The 18,448-nt window shown below is 41.0% G+C and overlaps 1 protein-coding gene across 3 annotated transcripts in view; it reads left to right on the top strand.

Moving 5' to 3' along the window:
* CHD9 (chromodomain helicase DNA binding protein 9) overlaps positions 1-18,448 on the top strand; it is a 343,123-nt gene that overhangs the window by 56,676 nt on the left and 267,999 nt on the right. The window lies entirely within an intron of this gene.

Raw genomic sequence — 18,448 nt, 5'->3', positions numbered from 1 at the left:
CGGCTTGCATGTTTTAATATGAGAGCTGCCATTGCTGAATTAGAGAAAAATGTGAAGTGCTTTAAGCTGGCTATTCATTATACAATTTTCTTATTCAATTTCCTTTAGATGTACAATCAACTATGTTGAGGACCTGCTTGATTGCATACAAATTGAAAGTGTTTTGGTTTGACCTCATATGGTTTTGGAAAATCTAAAGGAAAATTGTACAAGAATATTATATAATGTATAGCCAACCTTAAAGCCCGATTGAACGTTCAGTTAAAATCAGCTAAATACATTCCAGATGCGTGGAAACAAAAGGTTAAAGGATGAGTTCACTTTAAAAAAAAAAAAAAAATGCATATTATTTTCCAGGTAAAAAAATGTGCATTTTATTATTTTTTTTGTTGCAGGATCCTAAAAAGCATCGCACCAACGATCAGCAGATCACTGGTGCCATGCAGGTCTCCTGCAGATCCGTCCGTGTATCGGCTTGCTTGTACCTAGTACAAGCAAGCCGATACATGCTGACAGGAAGAATGAATGAACTACCACAGGGCTGTGGTAGTTAATTGAAAACTACAAGCCAACCGCCACAAAGGCTGCCAGTCCATGTAGGTTTTCCATTCACAGGACAATGTGAATGAGTGACACCTAGCAGGAGGGAGAAGATCCTGCTAGCTGTCAGATCCAGGTGTGGGGGGGGTCTGAATATGGGTATAACACATAACAAAATGTTACGAAAGGTGAACTTATCCTTTTAAAGGCCAAGTTTACCTGTGATCAGTGGATCAATGGATTGAGGTACAATGTCGGGCTCCTGCAAACACATCCTCCAGCTTTCTGCCCATGCCTCTCTATGGACTTTCGGCTAGAAAGCTGCAGGAAGTGTCAGTGGACCAAGCTAATTAGCACACATGTGTAGTCCACTGAACTAGAAGTCCCATTTTAAATGCAACAGCAACTGCAGGGGGGAGGAACCCCTGCCTGCTGTTGCAGGGGAGAATCTCGGCGTAGGGGTGTGCCCGTATTTAGGGTGTAACATGTTCTAAAGGTGAACCTTGAGCCCTGGTTCACATTGATACTACTTTGAAATCGCACTACTTTACTTGAAGTAGCGTGATTTCAAAGTAGCAAGGTCAGAGCGATTTCAGGTGCTACTTGATAGACATCTGTGCGGCTTCATACACAGATGTCTATTGAAGTCGCACTTGAAATTGGCAAAAGTAGTGCAGGAACTACTTTTGCAAATCGGTGTGGCACCGCAAAATTGGCGTTGCACCGATTAGAACAGTGCCATTGCCGCCAATAGGCTGCGACTTGTCATTTGTCATGTGATTTGATCTCTCAAACCGCATGACAAATCTTTCCAATGTGAACCTAGGCTTAAGGCTTGATTTGTCTTCTTTAGGAAACAGCCTGGGTAGAAAAGCCTACAGGCAAGGGACAGGCTCTTCTACTCAGGCAGTGGCTGCTTTCTAAAAAAATCATACTGTATGTTTGCACCTTCCTTTTTTTTTTTAATTAGCTTGGAATGCATTTACAGTGAGGGAAAAAAAAGTATTTGATCCCCTGCTGATTGTGTATGTTTGCCCCCTGACAAATGATCAGTCTATAATTTTATGCAGACTGATTTTACTGTTGTGGGTTTAGTAACACTTTAATGCTTTATGTATCAGTACTACTTGCACTTTTAGAAACCCCCAAAAGTCTGTCTTGAAAATGAACATCAAATAATTGAACCCCAACAGTGTAAAAAAAAATTGAATTCCAGCATAAGTTTGCCTTCAGATAAGTGTTAAAATAAAAACAAGATGTTTAATCACTAAAATGAAATCTGTTTTGTGTAGAACACAAGATACGGATTCACAATAGAATCGGTTAAAATGAAATACAACCAATCACTACTTTGATGTTCATTTTAAATGATGTACATGTAATCATACGCCTCTATCCCTATATCTAGAATTAAAAGGAGAGGTTTGGGACTTTAGATAAGGTACACGAGGCAAGATTGAATGAAATGCTAATTTTATTATATGATCATTTTTTTTAATCGTGCCTCATGTACCTCATCTAAAGTCCCAAACCTCTCCTTTTAATTCTAATATACACTCCAGCCTTGATACGTTCTCATTGTTCCCATTTCCTATGCTACACATTGCAGAACACACTAAACTGCATTTTATCATGCCAGTAACGTTCCTCTCCCCAATCGTTCAGACGTTCTCTGCTTTGACGGAACAAGGTTTTCACCCAAAATTTGAAGGTACATGGCCCTATCCATCGTCCCTTTGATGCGGTGAAGTTGTCCTGTCCCCTTAGCAGAAAAACACCCCCAAAGCATAATGTTTTCACCTCCATGTTTGACGGTGGGGATGGTGTTCTTGGGGTCATAGGTAGCATTCCTCCTCCTCCACACACAATTTTGGTCTGACCACAACACTTTCACCAGTTCTCCTATGAATCAATCAGATGTTCATTAGCAAACTTCAGATGGGCCTGTACATGTGCTTTCTTGAGCAGAGGGACCTTGCGGGCACTGCCGGATTTCAGTCCTTCACGGCGTAGTGTGTTACCATTTTTTTTTTTTTTTTCTTGGTGACTATGGTCCCAGCTGCATTGAGATCATTGTCAAGATTCTCCCATGTAGTTCTAAGCTGATTCCTCACAGTTCTCATGATGGTTGAAACGCCACGAGGTGAGACCTTGCATGGAGCACCAGACCGAGGAAGACTGACAGTTTTATGTTATGTTTCTTCCATTTGTTGTCACCCTCTCACCAAGCTGCTTGGCGATGGTCTTGTAGCCCATTCCAGCCTTGTCTAAGTCTACAATATTGTCCCTGACATCCTTGGACAGCTCTTTGGTCTTGGCCATGTTGGATAGATTGGAATCTGATTGCTTCTGTGGACAGGTGTCTCTTATACAGGTAACAAGCTGAGATTAGGAGCCCTCCTTTTTGAGAGTGTTCCCAACCTCAGCTTGTTACCTGTACAGAAGACTCCTGGGAGCCAGGAATCTTGATGATTGATAGGGAATCAAATACTTATTTCACTCATTAAATTGCAAATCAATTTATACAATTTTTGAAATACGGTTTTCTGGATTCTTTTTGTTCTGTCTCTCACCGTTAAAATAAACCTACCATTAAAATATTATAGACTGATCATTTGTTTGTCAGTGGGCAAATGTACAAAATCAGCAGGGGATAAAATACTTTTTTCCCCTCACTGTAGCTAAGTTAAATTGGTAGTTCAGTTGGGCTTCAACAACCAATGGAGGCACAGATGTTAAGAAAATGCCTCTGTGGATTTTACAAGATACTTGCCTGTATGCTGCCTGAGCTGCTGAATCTGTTTTATGAGGAATCCACTGGGAAAATGCTGGTCCCCATAACAATTTGTGGTTCTTCCTGATGACCTCTGCATTATTATTGTGTCCTAAAGTGACATGGCGGTCAGTGGAAAGGACCACCGAGCACTTTGGAGACCAAGAGATTGACACGGTCTCAAGTGTGGGTTTCCCATTGGGGTTTGGGGTGCTGTTCTTCTTTAAGGGCTTGTTTACACATTTGGCAGCTCCTACCGCAACTCTAGAAGTGAATCCCTGATATGTCACCTACTTTATTCCTGTTTGAACCCTCAAAAGCCTGCACCACCGTGCCGCAACCCTGTGCATTGCAGGTTGCAGTGTGGCCTTATATACTTGGATGAGTTGTGGTAGGTGGAGGCTCTGCTGTCTGCAACAGGTGGGGTTAATTTTTGCCTTTGCAACTTAAGGGGGGCCCTAGCCTTCTTCCCCCACACCCAGCTGCAAATGTAAACTAAGCCATGTGGTATAATAGCTGCTCGAATTAGGGTTGCACCGATGCCGAGCATTTGCATGAGTACTTATACTTGTGCAAATGCTCTAATGCTTAATCCAATACCTGTTGGACCGGGCTCAGTGTCATCAGCGTAGCAGGGGGGGCCGGGCAGCCTCACAGATTATCGGTTCGGTGGTGGGGGCAGTTACAAGCGCCCATCTCCCTGTATAGCTTTCAATAAAGCAGCTGACAGCCTCTTCTCCTCCTCTTCCTTCCACGGCTGTCAGCTACTTTATTGAAAGCTATACAGGGATATTGGTGCTTGTAACTGCCCCCACCGCCGCACCGATCACCCCTGACTGTCCCAATGTGTCCTCCTCTGGCTCCCCATGTCCTCCGTGTGCTTCTCCGGGTCTTCCCCCTTGTCTCAGATCTGTCAGAATGGAGAGCGGAAGAGGGAGCTGGTATAATAATATTATTATTATTATTATTATTATTTAAGGTACTTGTATAGCGCCATCAATTTACGCAGCGCTTTACATGTACATTCACATCAGTCCCTACCCTCAAGGAGCTTACAATCATCTAAGGTCATTCATATACTACCATATATATGTAATTTACTGGCTCCTTCCTTTTTTGAATGAAAAGAGTCAGTGATCACTGACTCTGTCCATTCATAACTGAGCATCGTAAACTATGTTTACGATGCTTCAGTTTATGAATAAACAGGAGCCTCTGTCTCTTGTCCATTCACCTTCAGTGCAGCTGAGGCTGCAGAGAAAGGGACTGGGGAAATCTGTGTCCTTAGTCCCTTTCCCTGTCTCAAAAGGGAGATGTCAGGGGTCTGTTTCTGGTCACATGCCTGATGAAGGGGTCCTCCAAAACGTCGCCTTTTTTGTAACTGTGATCATTGATTAAAATTTTGGACTCAGTTTTGGAGAGCCCGGTGTGCTGGTGACATTTTCTCTGACCTATATGCGGTTCAAGCCAATGGTCACTTCAGCACCCAATTGAAAATACAGCCATTTCTGCAGGAAAATGTGCATGGGGAATATTGCATTAGGGGTCTGTTTAGACCCCTGATATCTCACCAAAGCCACCCCCAACAGGGCTGATAAAAAAAAATTAAATAAATGGAAAAAAAGCTAGAATTGTAACAAATATTTAAAGCTTAAATTGTAAAAATAATAACACTGACACCGTCCACCCCCCCCCCCAAAATATATATAATTTGTAAAAAAAAAAAAAACTACTGACAGTCCACGCCTCATCAGTGCTGCATATTAGTGCCTCTGCCACATGACATTTTAAAAAAGGTAATGGTAATTGGTATTGGTGAGTACTTGAAAAAGGTATCGGTACTTGTACTCTGTCTTGAAGTGGTATCGGTGCAACCCTAGCTTGAATATTGGTGTAGATCCGTGTATGCTCTTCTTTTACAGGGAATTTATTTTCACTGCAGGTTTGCTTTTAAGAGAATGCACTAAGAACATGACAGGGTTTACATCAGTAATCCCTTCCATTGGTTGACAAATGAATGCTTGATTAGTGTACACTGCATCTACAATGTTTAGCAACCCAGATAAGTTCTAGTTTCACACATTTCACTGTACTTTTTTTTTTTAATGAATGACTTGCTGATGAATAATCCACAAAATAATCATGCCTAGAATTATTTTACTTATTTTCTGGTTTTGATTACTTCAATTACATCAAATTTATGTTATTGTATGATCACTTTATGGCACCATGAACTGCAAAACCAATTGTCTTAGGTGTCATAAGCAGCCAGCTCTATACTGATTAGCAATAGTTGCCACAGTATCTAGTCATTATCAAACCTACTGTAGAATAAAATGACATCTGATTGGCTATTATGGCAGAATGTCAACTTTCAATCTAGTGTTGCAGTATACCCTTGTTCATTTCCTGCACTATGAGGATCGCCGGAGTCCATTTTTATTACCCAAAACCTCCAGTTACTGAAATGTTTTTTTTTTTTTCTAATATTGCATATTTTTGCTTATACATGGTTATTTCCTGACAGTGTACCAATAATTATCGCAATTGAATGAATGTGGCAGTGATAAGGCTCTGGGATAAGTCCACATTGTTTTGCCCGTATACAACCATTCCTGGAGTCTTTAAAGTGGAACTAAAACTTGCCAGACCACATGAAAATGTTGGGCCCCAGAAGCTTTTTTCCATAATTTTCTAACATGTAGAACTCATTAGGGCATTTATTGTCACCTGTGTTTCCATATTTTTCCATGTTCGCCATCTTCGATCTCACAATTGGCCAGGCCTGGATGACGTAACTCCTGTGCATGCACATGGGAGTTACTTTGTGCCAGCACAGAATTGTGCTGAGACGCTACACTGAGCTTCATAAGCTTGGCTTAGTTTAAACTTGTCGAAATAAAAGTGCTAACCGGTAGGGAGAAACCTCTCACAGAAGAGATTTGTGTAATTGGTATAGTATTTGTACGAAAGAAAATTGTGCGACCAAGACCATGCATGCTCTGAAATGAAAGAATACAATACATAACATCACTTATGGAGCTGTATTTTGTCTTTCGATAATTTTTTTAACTTCAGTAACCTATTGATTTTTAGATATGAGACTAGCATGCAAAAAAAAAAAAAAAATGGACTATCCTTTGTCCGATATTGTCATGATGTGTAATAGTCCTTACACAGCCCCTTCTGTCACAAAAAGCCTACCTGTCAGCAATATAACAAAGCAACTTTAGTTCCACTTTTATGTAAATACAACCCCTGGCAAAAACTATGGAATCACCAGTCCCTGAGGATGCTCCTTCAGTTGTTTATTGTTGTAGAAAAAAGCAGATCACAGACATGGCCAAAAACTAAAGGCATTTCAAATGGCAACTTTCTGGCTTTAAGAAACACTAAAAGAAATCAAGAAAAATAATTGTGGTGGCCAGTAACAGTTAGATTTATAGAACAAGCACAGGGAATAAATTATGGAATCACTCAATTCTGAGGAAAAAATTATGGAATCACCCTGTAAATTTTCATTACAAACACTAACACCTGCATCAGATTAAATCTGCTTGTTAGTATGTAGGTAAAGAGGGTAAATCATCACGCAGTGTTGCACAAGATGTTGGTTGTTCAGTCGGCTGTGTCTAAAACATGGACCAAATACAAACAACATTGGAAGGTGGTTAAAGGCAAGCATACTGGTAGACCAAGGAAGACATCAAAGTGTCAAGACAGAAAACTTAAAGCAATATGCCTTGAAAACAGAAAATGTACAACAAAACAAATGGGAGGAAAATGGAGTCCACATCTGTGACCGAACTGTAAGAAACCGCCTAAAGGAAATGGGATTTACATACAGAAAAGCTAAAAGAAAGCCATCTCTAACACCTAAACACAAAAAAACAAGGTTACAATGGGCTAAGTAAAGGCAATCGTGGACTGTGGATGATTGGATGAAAGTCACATTCAGTGATGAATCTCGAATCTGCATTGGGCAAGGTGATGATGCTGGAACTTTTGTTTGGTGCCGTGCCAATGAGATTTATGCAGACGACTGTCTGAAGAAAACATGCAAATTTCCACAGTCAATTATGATATGGGGCTGCATGTCAGGTAAAGGCACTGAGGAGATCTCGGCTGTCATTAAATCTTCAATAAATGCACAGGTTTACATTGACATTTTGGACACTTTTCATATCCCATCTATTGAAGGGATATTTGGGGATGATGAAATCATTTATCAAGATGATAATGCATCTTGCCATAGAGCAAAAAAACTATGAAAAAATTCCTTGAAGAAAGACACATAAGGTCAATGTCATGGCCTGCAAACAGTCCGGATCTCAATCCAATTGAAAATCTGTGGTGGAAGTTAAAGAAAATGGTCCATGACAAGGCTCCAACCTGCAAAGATGATTTGGCAACAGCAATCAGAGAAGGCTGGAGCCAGATTGATGAAGAGTACTGTTTATCACTCATTAAGTCAATGCCTCAGAGACTGCAAGCAGTTATAAAAGCCAGAGGTGGTGCAACAAAGTACTAGTGATGTGTTGGAGTGTTATTTTGTTTGTTTTTCATGATTCCATAATTTTTTCCTCAGAATTGAGTGATTCCATAATTTATTCCCTGTGCTTGTTCTATAAATCTAACTGTTACTGGCCACCACAATTATTTTTCTTGATTTCTTTTAGTGTTTCTTAAAGCCAGAAAGTTGCCATTTGAAATGCCTTTAGTTTTTGGCCATGTCTGTGATCTGCTTTTTTTCTACAACAATAAACAACTGAAGGAACATCCTCAGGGACTGGTGATTCCATAATTTTTGCCAGGGGTTGTAGATGCCACCATTCCAAAGACTAGATTGAAACTAATAAATGGAAATCTGTCTGAAAAAGCAACATATTTTTGGAACAATTTGCTTTCTTTCTTTCCCTTTCATGTCTCCAATGCAAGACAATAAAAGGAAGAAATTTAGTCTGTTGAGATGCGTAACTTCTAGCATACAGTAAAACCTTCGATTGCGAGTAATTTGGTCTTAGAGTATTTTGCAAGACGAGCAAAATGTTCTTTTTATAAATTTTGATTGTGATAAACGAGCAGTGTCTTGATATACCAGTAGCGTCATGTCACAACTGAGTATTAAAGAGAAGAGAGGCTCCTCTAAGTGTAGCAATATGGTTACATTTAATGAAGGTACAACATTTAGCAACTCGCATGGTTGATGAATAAAACAGGCACATCTAAGTATGCAGGCATCTGGGGTAAAGCTGTCCACCTAGACCATCCTCCGCACCGCCATCAATGTCATTCCTTCCATGCTGTGCTCCACGAACGTTTCAAGCCTTGCTTTCAGATGGCTCTACTGCAGGGTAGTCTTCCAGGTCACGATTGCTGAGGGTGGTCTTTGTAGACAGCTTTACCCCGGATGCCTGCATACTTGGATGTGCTTTTTTTTAATCATTTACCATATAAGTTGCTAAATGTTGTACCTTCATTAAAGAGGTTGTAAACCGGATTGGAAAAAAAACAAAAAACCCTGTAATGCCGCCGCACACACGAGCGTACTTTTCGACAGGACTGGTCCACTTTCCCAACGAACTGACTTGTCTACACATGATCACACCAAAGTCCGACAGATTCGTACGTGATGACGTACGACCGGACTAAAATAAGGAAGTTGATAGCCAGTAGCCAATAGCTGCCCTAGCGTCAGTTTTCGTCCGTCGGACTAGCATACAGACGAGCGGACTTTTCAGTAGGAACTGGGTCTGGCGGAGTTCCAACATAAAGATTTGAAACATGTTCCAAATCTAAAGTCTGTCAGATTTTTGACTCAAAAAGTCTGCTGCAGGTCCGATGAAGCCCACACACGATTGGATTGTCCGCCGGACCTGGTCCGTCGGACCAGTCCGGTCGAAAAGTCCGCTCGTGTGTACGTGGTATAAGACATAGGCATAATGAGCTGGTACTAGCTCATTATAATAGAACAAAGCTCTGCGGCGATGCCCGCACACTGCTGAGACGGCTGACATCTTCCCTGGTGTTGCTTCTGGGTTGGAGCCATAATGTCACGACAAAGGGCCCTGAAGAAACGGCATGAGTGGTCGCTCCTTCAGAGTGCATGCGCTGATGGAGGCGTATATAGTAAATATCTCCTAAATAGTGCAGGTTTAGGAGATATTTAGAGTACCTACAGGTAAGCTTTATTATAAGCTTATCTGTAGGTACAATTAAAAAGGAAGACTTTACTTCCTCTTTAATTGTAACCATATTGCTACACTTAGGCCTCATGTACATTGCTGCTGCTAAATAGACATTTAGGAGCAGTTGGGTATTTTATTCAGCTGCCCCTGAACTCTCCTTTGTTATCTTATTACATGTACACAGGGTCATTTATAGTCATTTCTAGGAAGTTTAGAAGCATTTTTTGGTAAGCAAAAAAATACGTTCAGGACGGATGTTCAGAGGCATCTCTGAGGTAACTCTCGTTTAGCTGCGTTTTGTTTACAGGCGTTTTTAATGGAGATAAGTTTTTGATTATTTAAAAAAAAAAAAATTAAAAACGCTCTTAAATGCGGCATGTAAACACGGCAAAACAAACGTTTTTAAACGTAGTTTACTATCTGTCAAGTTAAATCGTTTAGGTGAGGTTTTAAAACGTCCCCTGTACATTAAGCCTTAGAGGCACCTCTCTTCTCTTTTATGCTCTGTAGCTCCTGCTGGATTTTGCTTCTAATCCCCTTGTGGAGGCTTCCATTTGTGGATGGACATTTTATGGTTATACAACCTATCACATTCCTATAATCTTTTTATATGGACTATAAATTGAAGGACTTAGGAATAAATGGTTGTGGAACGAATCATCTGAGTTTCCATTATTTCTTATGGGGAAATTTGCTTTATTATACGAGTGCTTTAGATTACAAACATGTTTCCAAAATGAATTCTGCTCGCAATCCAAGGTTTTACTGTATTTATAAATGAATCCCACCAATGGATAGAAGTAAACTTTCTGTGCAAGTCTATAGATGATCCATAATGTAACCGTAATACATGAAAAGACTTACAGCAAATTTTATTGCAGATCCTTGCCTGCTTCTGTTCTGTAGACATTGTTTTAGGCTTTGTCAACTCACATGGGAGAGTCTGCTTTCACCATACCTACTTGTTTAGGCACTGTACTAAGGGGTGCAGCCACAGTGTTCATTTACAGGACATGTTCCAGTTGAGCTGCTTTACATTCTTAAGATGAAGCTGAAAGTTTTCTGTACACTCCTATCCTCTGGTTATGAAATGAGCTCCCTTCCCTGTAACAGCATCTTCATCAGGTTTTCTTCCCGGTTCAGCATCTTCGCCCATCTCGATTGGCTGACTGCGGAGGATATACAGTAGTTTCCGTGCACATGTGAGTTTATCCCAGCATATAGGCATGTCAAGAATGTACACTTGGGTTCTACAAGCACCCTACGTGCACAATGTAAAGAAGTTTGCAAGTGTGCAGGTAAGAAGCTTTTGCTGCAGAAGAGACATGTCTTTTTAGGCAATAATATGCCTTGCTGCTAGCAATTTTTCTTTTCAGGTAAAGTTCTGCTTTAGGGCTCATTCACATACAACTTGAAGAGCCTTTTGTTTACTTTTCTGTCCTAGCGCTGAGCTACATGCAGGCAGCCCATACTAGTGAGTGGATACGCATTGGCTGTACAAACCCACCCTCATAGCAGAGTCTGACAGGTGCACAAACCCCAACTCGGCTGTGAGGGTGAGTATATACTGCCGATGCGTGTCCATTAACTGAGATGGGCTGCCTGCATGCAGCTCCATGCTAGGACCTAAAAGTAAAAAAGGGCCCTTTGCTAGGGTAGATTTGGGACCTGTTTACCCCAGCTGCTGTACGATTGCATTGGGCAGCTATTCCAATGCAAAATACATTGTCTCCTGCCTGGTCAGTTCACACAATGGTGGTGTGGTGTTGTACATTGAAAATATGGTACTTTTTTTTTTTTTTCAAGCATAGCATGAGCTAATACACAGCCTTTCGCCATGCTGCGGCCAATAACTTAATGAAATTTTACTTTGCAACATTTCAATATACAGGTGCCCTAATGATTTTGATAAAACAGATTGCAACTCAAAGCAGAGTTCCACCCAGAATTTTTTTCTTTTTTTTAAATGTAATCTGTTCTATTACACTAGTTAAAAAAATATTAATCCATGTCATTTAAACATATTGCTGCTCAATTCCCATTTTATAATCGTACTTACTGTAAATTTCTGCTCTGCAGAGCGCTTCCATCTCTACTGTGGGCATATGAAGCCCACTAGCAGGGTCTTTGGGATATGGTGATGCTGGATTCCCAGCATGCACCCCCCGATCCCGCGTGTGTGCCCTATACACAGGGCACAATGCAGGAAAATTATCAAGAAACACGATGCTAGCCTTCAGGGATTCCCACTGACTCCTGGGAAACAAAGACACACATCTCCCAGGAGCACAGGCGCCATGGGATATGATTTAAAACGCCGTGGCCCGGAATTGGAAGATTAGAAGGGACCCCATAGCAACAGTACTTACAGAGTAAATAAAAAAAAAAATATTTTTGCTAAATATTGTTCGTGGAGAAAGCTGATTACTCATGTAAAGTTAATATTATGGGTGGAATTCCGCTTTAATATATTGCATTTGTTATTGAAAATATGAACCTGAATTGGTTTGAAATACTTTTAAGGTAACACAGGGCTAAAGTTCACTCAGCTTGTGTTTGTGCATGTGTTTTAGCCCTAATCAGATCCCTGCACTTGAATCATAGGTACAGGCTGAAGAAGAAGCCTTTAGCCCTGCCTAAGTCGAGATTACCTCCTGCTCATTTATTTGTGAAATGTTACTTAAAGTGGAAGTAAACTTCCAACACTAAATTTTATAGGTAGTGTAAATATCTCCTAAACGTGCACCGTTTAGGTCATATTTACTGTACATGCAGGCAGTGACATCACTGGTGCATGCGCTCTGAAGCAGCGGCCATCCGTGCTGTTCTTTCAGAGCCCTGTGCCGTGGATGGGGGCTTCTGCATGCATGCGCAGGAGTGACGTCATCGATCTCTGGCCAGTCACAGAGATGGAGTTCACAAACCCGAGAGCAAGACAGGTGAAGATGGAAGCGCCCTCCAGCGATGGTACCACTGGAATGCTTTGTTTTCAGTTAAGTTTCACATAATGTGCTAGTATGCGATTCATACTAGCACATTATAACATTACCTTGCAGGTAAAAAAAAAAAAACCTAGTCTGCACCCACCCCAATCGTATCCTCGTGAATGATGCATAAAGTACAATCTGAAAGATGCTATATTTTTATGGAAGCATAACTTTTCTCTCCAGTCATCTGCCTGAGACAATAGCAAGAGAGATGACTCCACCCACCTATAGGAGGGTGCAGACAAGCAGGTCTAAAATATCTATCCCTTTTTCTGTATCATCATCATCATCATTCATCATTCATCCATCATTCATCATTCATCATCATCATCCATTGAAAAACACAGAAGCAGTCAGGTTGTTCTGACGTCGATAGTAGGTTGGTTATTTGATTTCTCCGTTCGTATTAGTTGCTGGTTGCCATAGGTTAGGGAGGCTAGTTTCGGCACCATAGGTTCTCTTTGGAGATTTTTTCTATCATTATTAGGTTGGATACTGGCAAAGAAAGTTAACCACTTCAGCCCCGGAAGGATTTACCCCCTTCCTGACCAAGCCTTTTTTGCGATAAACCACTGCGTCGCTTTAACTGGCAATTGCGTGGTTGTGCGACGTTGTATCCAAACAAAATTGACGTTCTTCTTTTTCCCTACAAATAGAGCTTTATTTTGGTGGTATTTGATCACCTCTGCGATTTTAATTTTTTGCGATATAAACAAAAAAAGCGACAATTTTGAAAAAAAGCAATGTTTTTTACTTTTTGCTATAATACATACCCCCCCCCCCAAAAATAAAAAAAACATTTCTTCCACAGTTTAGGCCGATATGTATTCTTCTACATACTTTTGGTAAAAAAAAAAATCGCAGTAAGCTTATATCGATTGGTTTGCGCAAAAGTTATTGCGTCTAGAAAATAGGGGATAGATTTATGGCATTTTCATTTATTTATTTATATATATATATATATATATATATATATATATATATATATATATATATATATATATATATATATATATAATGTTTATATTAGAAATGGCGGCGATCTGCAATTTTTATCGTGACTGCGACATTTTTGGGACCATTGGTGTTTATACAGCGATCAGTGCTATAAAAATGCACTGATTACTGTGTAAATGTTGCTGGCAGGGAAGGGGGTAAACACTAGGGGGCGATCAAGGGGTTAACTGTGTTCCCTCAGCATGTTCTAACTGTAGGGGGGATGGGTTCACTAGAACATGCCAGAGATCACCCCGATCACTGAGAGCAGTAGATCTTTGTCATGTTGCTAGGCGGAACAGGGAAATGCCTTGTTTACATCACGGGCCATCACGGGTACGTTGTTTTGCGCACCCTTGCCACTATGAAGTGTATCGGATTGAGCTGTTCGGCAAGTGGTTAAGCTAATCCCTGTACAGTATAACCCTCACCTCTAGTCATAATGTATCAATTTTTTGCTAATATCCTAGGAGGTTGAATGCCTTTTCTTCAGCTCCTCCGAAAAAGGGTTAACTATATTTTTTGCTAGCTTTTTTATTTTTCACTTTATTTTTTCTTCAAGATATCTTGGCACGCTGTGTTTGTGTGTGTTTGTGTGTATGTATATGTATGTATGTATGTATGTATGTATATATATATATATATATATAAAAAGACGCCTCCGGCAACCTGCTGGTGTCATTGGCTTCAGCTGTATGACCCCTTTCACACTGGAGGTGCATTTTAGCTCTAAATATAGTCCCTGAAAAAGCGCCTCTCAAGCCTCCCCAGTGTTTTCACACTGGGGTGGTGCGCTTGTAGGACGAAAAAAAAATCCTGATAGCAGCATCTTTGAGGCAGTGCGGGAGCAGTGTATACACCACTCCCAGTGTATACACCACTCCTAAACCGCCCCTGCCATTAAAATTAATGGGCAGCGCTGCCGAAGCTCCTGCAAAGCGATTCGGCAGCGATGCTTTTTGGGCGCTATTAACCCCCTTCTTTGGGGTTAAAAGCGCGCCAGTAAAGCACAGCTAAAATGAACGGCACTTTACCACTAGCGCAGGGTGGTCTTCAGTGCGCAAAGGGTCTATGAGTTTGTGAAGAAGTGCGGCCCCCCCTTCACTTTGGGCCTAATTTTCCATTACACGGTGCAACATGGTGTTGTGTTTTTTTTTTTTTTTTTTTATATAGATGCATAGAGGACCGTCCTGCTGCACCAAGTGACCTGAGCTCATACTCCTCTACTACTTCTAGGGGAGATTTCTTGTATCACTAGAGAGATATGAGCACTTGTAACTTAGAAATTGGGACCCCCTGTTATTATAGTCTTCCTCATCAGAGTCGTCTTCAGCTCTGTTTTTGGTAAAAAAAAAAATCATTTTAGGCTTGAGGATTACTTAAAGTGGTTGTAAAGGCAGAATGTATGAAGGTAAAAAACCTTCTGGGTGCAGCAGTCCCCCCAGCCCCCTAATACTTAGATGAGCCCCCTCTCTAACCAGAGATGTCCAGGAGAGCCTTGCCTCTCTAGGCACTCGCAATCCTGATTGGATTTTGGCAGCAGCGGGGGTTATTGGCTCCAGCTGATGACCGTCACAACCAATCAGGAGATGGAGAGGGCAGGGCCGAGCTGCAGCTCCATGTCTGAATGGACACACAGAGAAGCGGCTCAGCTCGGGTGCCCCCATAGCAAGCTACATGCTGTGGGGGGCAGGAGGGAGGGGCTAGGAGGGCCGACGTGAGACCCGAGAAGAGGGGGATATGGACTACTCTGTGCAAAACCATTGCACAGAGCAAGTAAGTATGACATGTTTGGTATATATTTTTTTTTTAATTATTATAAAAAATGAGACTTTTTAATATCACTTTTAAACCCCCCAAAACATTATATATCTTCTGAAACTGAGACCCTGGAGAATAATTTTGGTGGAAGTTCCAGTTTGTCACACAACATTAAGTTTTTCAAGCACAAATTTTCAGTAAAAGTTATACTAAAGTTAATTTTAGGGCACAAAAATGCAATCGCTTATTCTATCTTTGGTAAACCATAAAAGATGAGGTTGTGTTGAGCAAATAGATGCCTTTAAAATTGTGTGCCCCATGAGATGGCAACAAACTTCAGTACCCTACATTTTCTATAGGCAACGCTTTAAAGCCCCTACAGATCACCAGTTGGAGTTAACTGGGAATAATGGCCCAGAATTATTGCCCTAGATTCTAGCAGGGACCAGCCTAATTTTGATCCATGTGTGGGCTAGCTACCTAACTTGTGCACAATCGATCAACTTGCGTACAACTAGCCTGTTGTGCTTTTCCCAACAGGCTGGTTGTACACAATACTCTGCAACACCGATCGTTGTATTCTGACGGCCGGCAGAATACACTAGCTCAGTGGGAGTGATTTTCTCTATAAACATCAAATGTGTGGAAGGGAGAATCTGTTATTTTTTTTCAACCTACTGGTTAAACAAACAAACAAACAAAAAATATATAAATTTTGTATGGCCTGGCTTACACACGTTTCTGGCTGCTATAGCAGCTGATGGTGTACGTGGAAGCCCCTACTGCTGCAGACGTATGCCATACATTGGTGGCTGTGAAAGGGTTAATTGACTAGTAGTTGGTTATTCTGATATTTTTGGCTGGAGTTTTGCTTTAAAGAACTAAATGATATTTACTGCTATGAAATAAACTTTGCAATATCAATATTAAAATATGAATAGTAAAGAGGGGAAAAGCTGCACTCGAACAAAACTAAATACAAGATTAGTAATAAAGAATGCAAAAAAGCAGTTGGCTATACTTTTTAAATGAATTAAAGTTACCAAAGAAGCCAAAATGCGTGACTTGCGTAAATATGAAAACAGTTCAGAGTCCTTGTGTCACAAAACCAACAATGTGCATCACAACACACATCTGCCAGTAATGTTAACCTAGAAATCAATCCACTTTCAGGTGAAAAATTGTGATAGTTTCACGCCAAATCATAGGGGTTGATTTACTAAAGGCAAATCCACTTTGCACTACAAGTGCACTTGGAAGTGCAGTCGCTTTTGATCTGAGGGGAAGAGCTGAAATGAGGGAAGCTCTGCTGATTTTATCATCCATTCATATACAAGCACAAATGCTGTTTTTTATTTTCCTTGCATGTCCCCCTCAGATCTACAGCGACTTCCCTTCCAAGTGCACTTGTAGCACAAAGTGGATTTGCCTTTAGTAAATCAACCCCATAGTGTCCTTTTCAATGCTGCCACCACCACAGTGCATACAGGCCCTTTACCAAGATAGTGTGACTTCTAATGCCTGAGGTCCTCAGTGCCTGCAAGTAATGGGAATGGCAAGGAATCACAAGCTTGTAGCCTTTGTATCGGTCACCTGAAGGGCCCACCACATTGATCTCAGCCAGTTATATGCAGCAAATGAAGACCTATAAAGAGACAATACATCTAGCAGCTCTCCTCTCCGTTCAGTGGTGATGTCAGAGAAAAACCCTTTTTACGCTTTTTGTCATGGGACATCGTGGGGCCAATGATTAGCCGCTGACTGTGTGTATTATTTTATCCCCTTCATGACTAAGCCTATTTTTGACATTTGGTATTTACAAGTTAAAATCCGTATTGTTTGCTAGAAAATTACTAGCATTATACAAACATTATATATATTTTTTTAGCAGAGAATCTAGAGAATAAAATGACGATTGTTGCAATATTTTATATCACGCGGTATTTGTGCAGCGGTGTTTTAAACGCAACTTTTTGGGAAAAGGGACACTTTCATGAATTTAAAAAAAACAAACGATAAAGTTAGTCCAATTTTTTTTGTATAATGTGAAAGAGGATGTTACGCCAAGTAAATAGATACCAAACATGTCACGCTTTATAATTGCACGCACTTGTGGAATGGCGACAAACTACGGTACCTAAAAATCTCCATAGGTGACGCTTTAAATTTTTTTATGGTTACCAGGTTAGAGTTACAGAGGAGGTTCAGTGCTAGAATTATTGCTTTCGCTCTGACGATCGCGGCGATACCTCACACGTGTGATTTGAACACGTTTAAATATGCGGGCACGACTTCGGTATGCGTTTTCTTTGCTGCGCGAGCTCGCCGGGACGGGGGCGCTTTAAATTTTTTTTTTCTTATTTATTTTATTTATTTTTATATTTATAAATTGTGTTTTAAAGAAAAAAAAAATTTTGATCACTTTTATTGCTGTCACAAGGAATGTAAACATCCCTTGTGACAGTAATAGGTGGTGACAGGTACTCTTTATGGAGGGATCGGGGGTCTAAAAGACCCCCGATCCCTCCTTTGCACTTCAAAGTATTCAGATCGCCGTTTTCGGCGATTCTGAATACTGTATATTTCTTAAAACCGACGCCATTGGCAGCTGAGTAAACGGGAAGCGTCGTCATGACGTCGCTTCCGCGTTTACAATTAGGAGGCTTGAACGAAGCCGCTCAAGGCTTCGTTCCTGACAGTTACTAGCCGCCGGAGGTGGCGGATTGGTCATCGTGCCTCCCGGTGGATTGGGAGGCCCGGTAAGAGCGGTGGGAGGGGGAGACGTCCCCTCCCACTCCTCCGGTATAACAGCCGAGCGGCTTTTGGCCGCATCGGTTGTTATCCCTGGATAGCCGATCGCTGGCTCTATAAAACAGTACTGGGATGATGCCTGCAGTTGCGAGCATCATCCCGGTATAACCTCCGAAAGCTGAGTACGCACATCTGCATACGCTCGGTGGGAAGGGGTTATAAAGGCCCCAGCAGACAAACTCAAAGCAGTGCTGCTTTTGCTTACAGTCATTTTCATTACTGTATGTTTATCCCTCACCCCTACAAATCTTTCTTAATTAAAATAAAATGTATAACTGGCTGTATTCCAAAAACGACATTGATTTCTCCAAAGCTTCTGCAGCTTGCAGGGCTGAAGATGAATCTATGATTGTCCCTAGCATGATGCATGATGTTCGGTTTCCTGCAAGACC

Source organism: Aquarana catesbeiana, linkage group LG11 (genome assembly GCF_042186555.1).
Source record: "Aquarana catesbeiana isolate 2022-GZ linkage group LG11, ASM4218655v1, whole genome shotgun sequence".
Taxonomy (NCBI): Eukaryota; Metazoa; Chordata; class Amphibia; order Anura; family Ranidae; genus Aquarana; species Aquarana catesbeiana.
The sequence above is the reverse complement of the archived record's forward strand: the minus strand, read 5'-3'. Positions and strand labels throughout refer to the sequence as shown.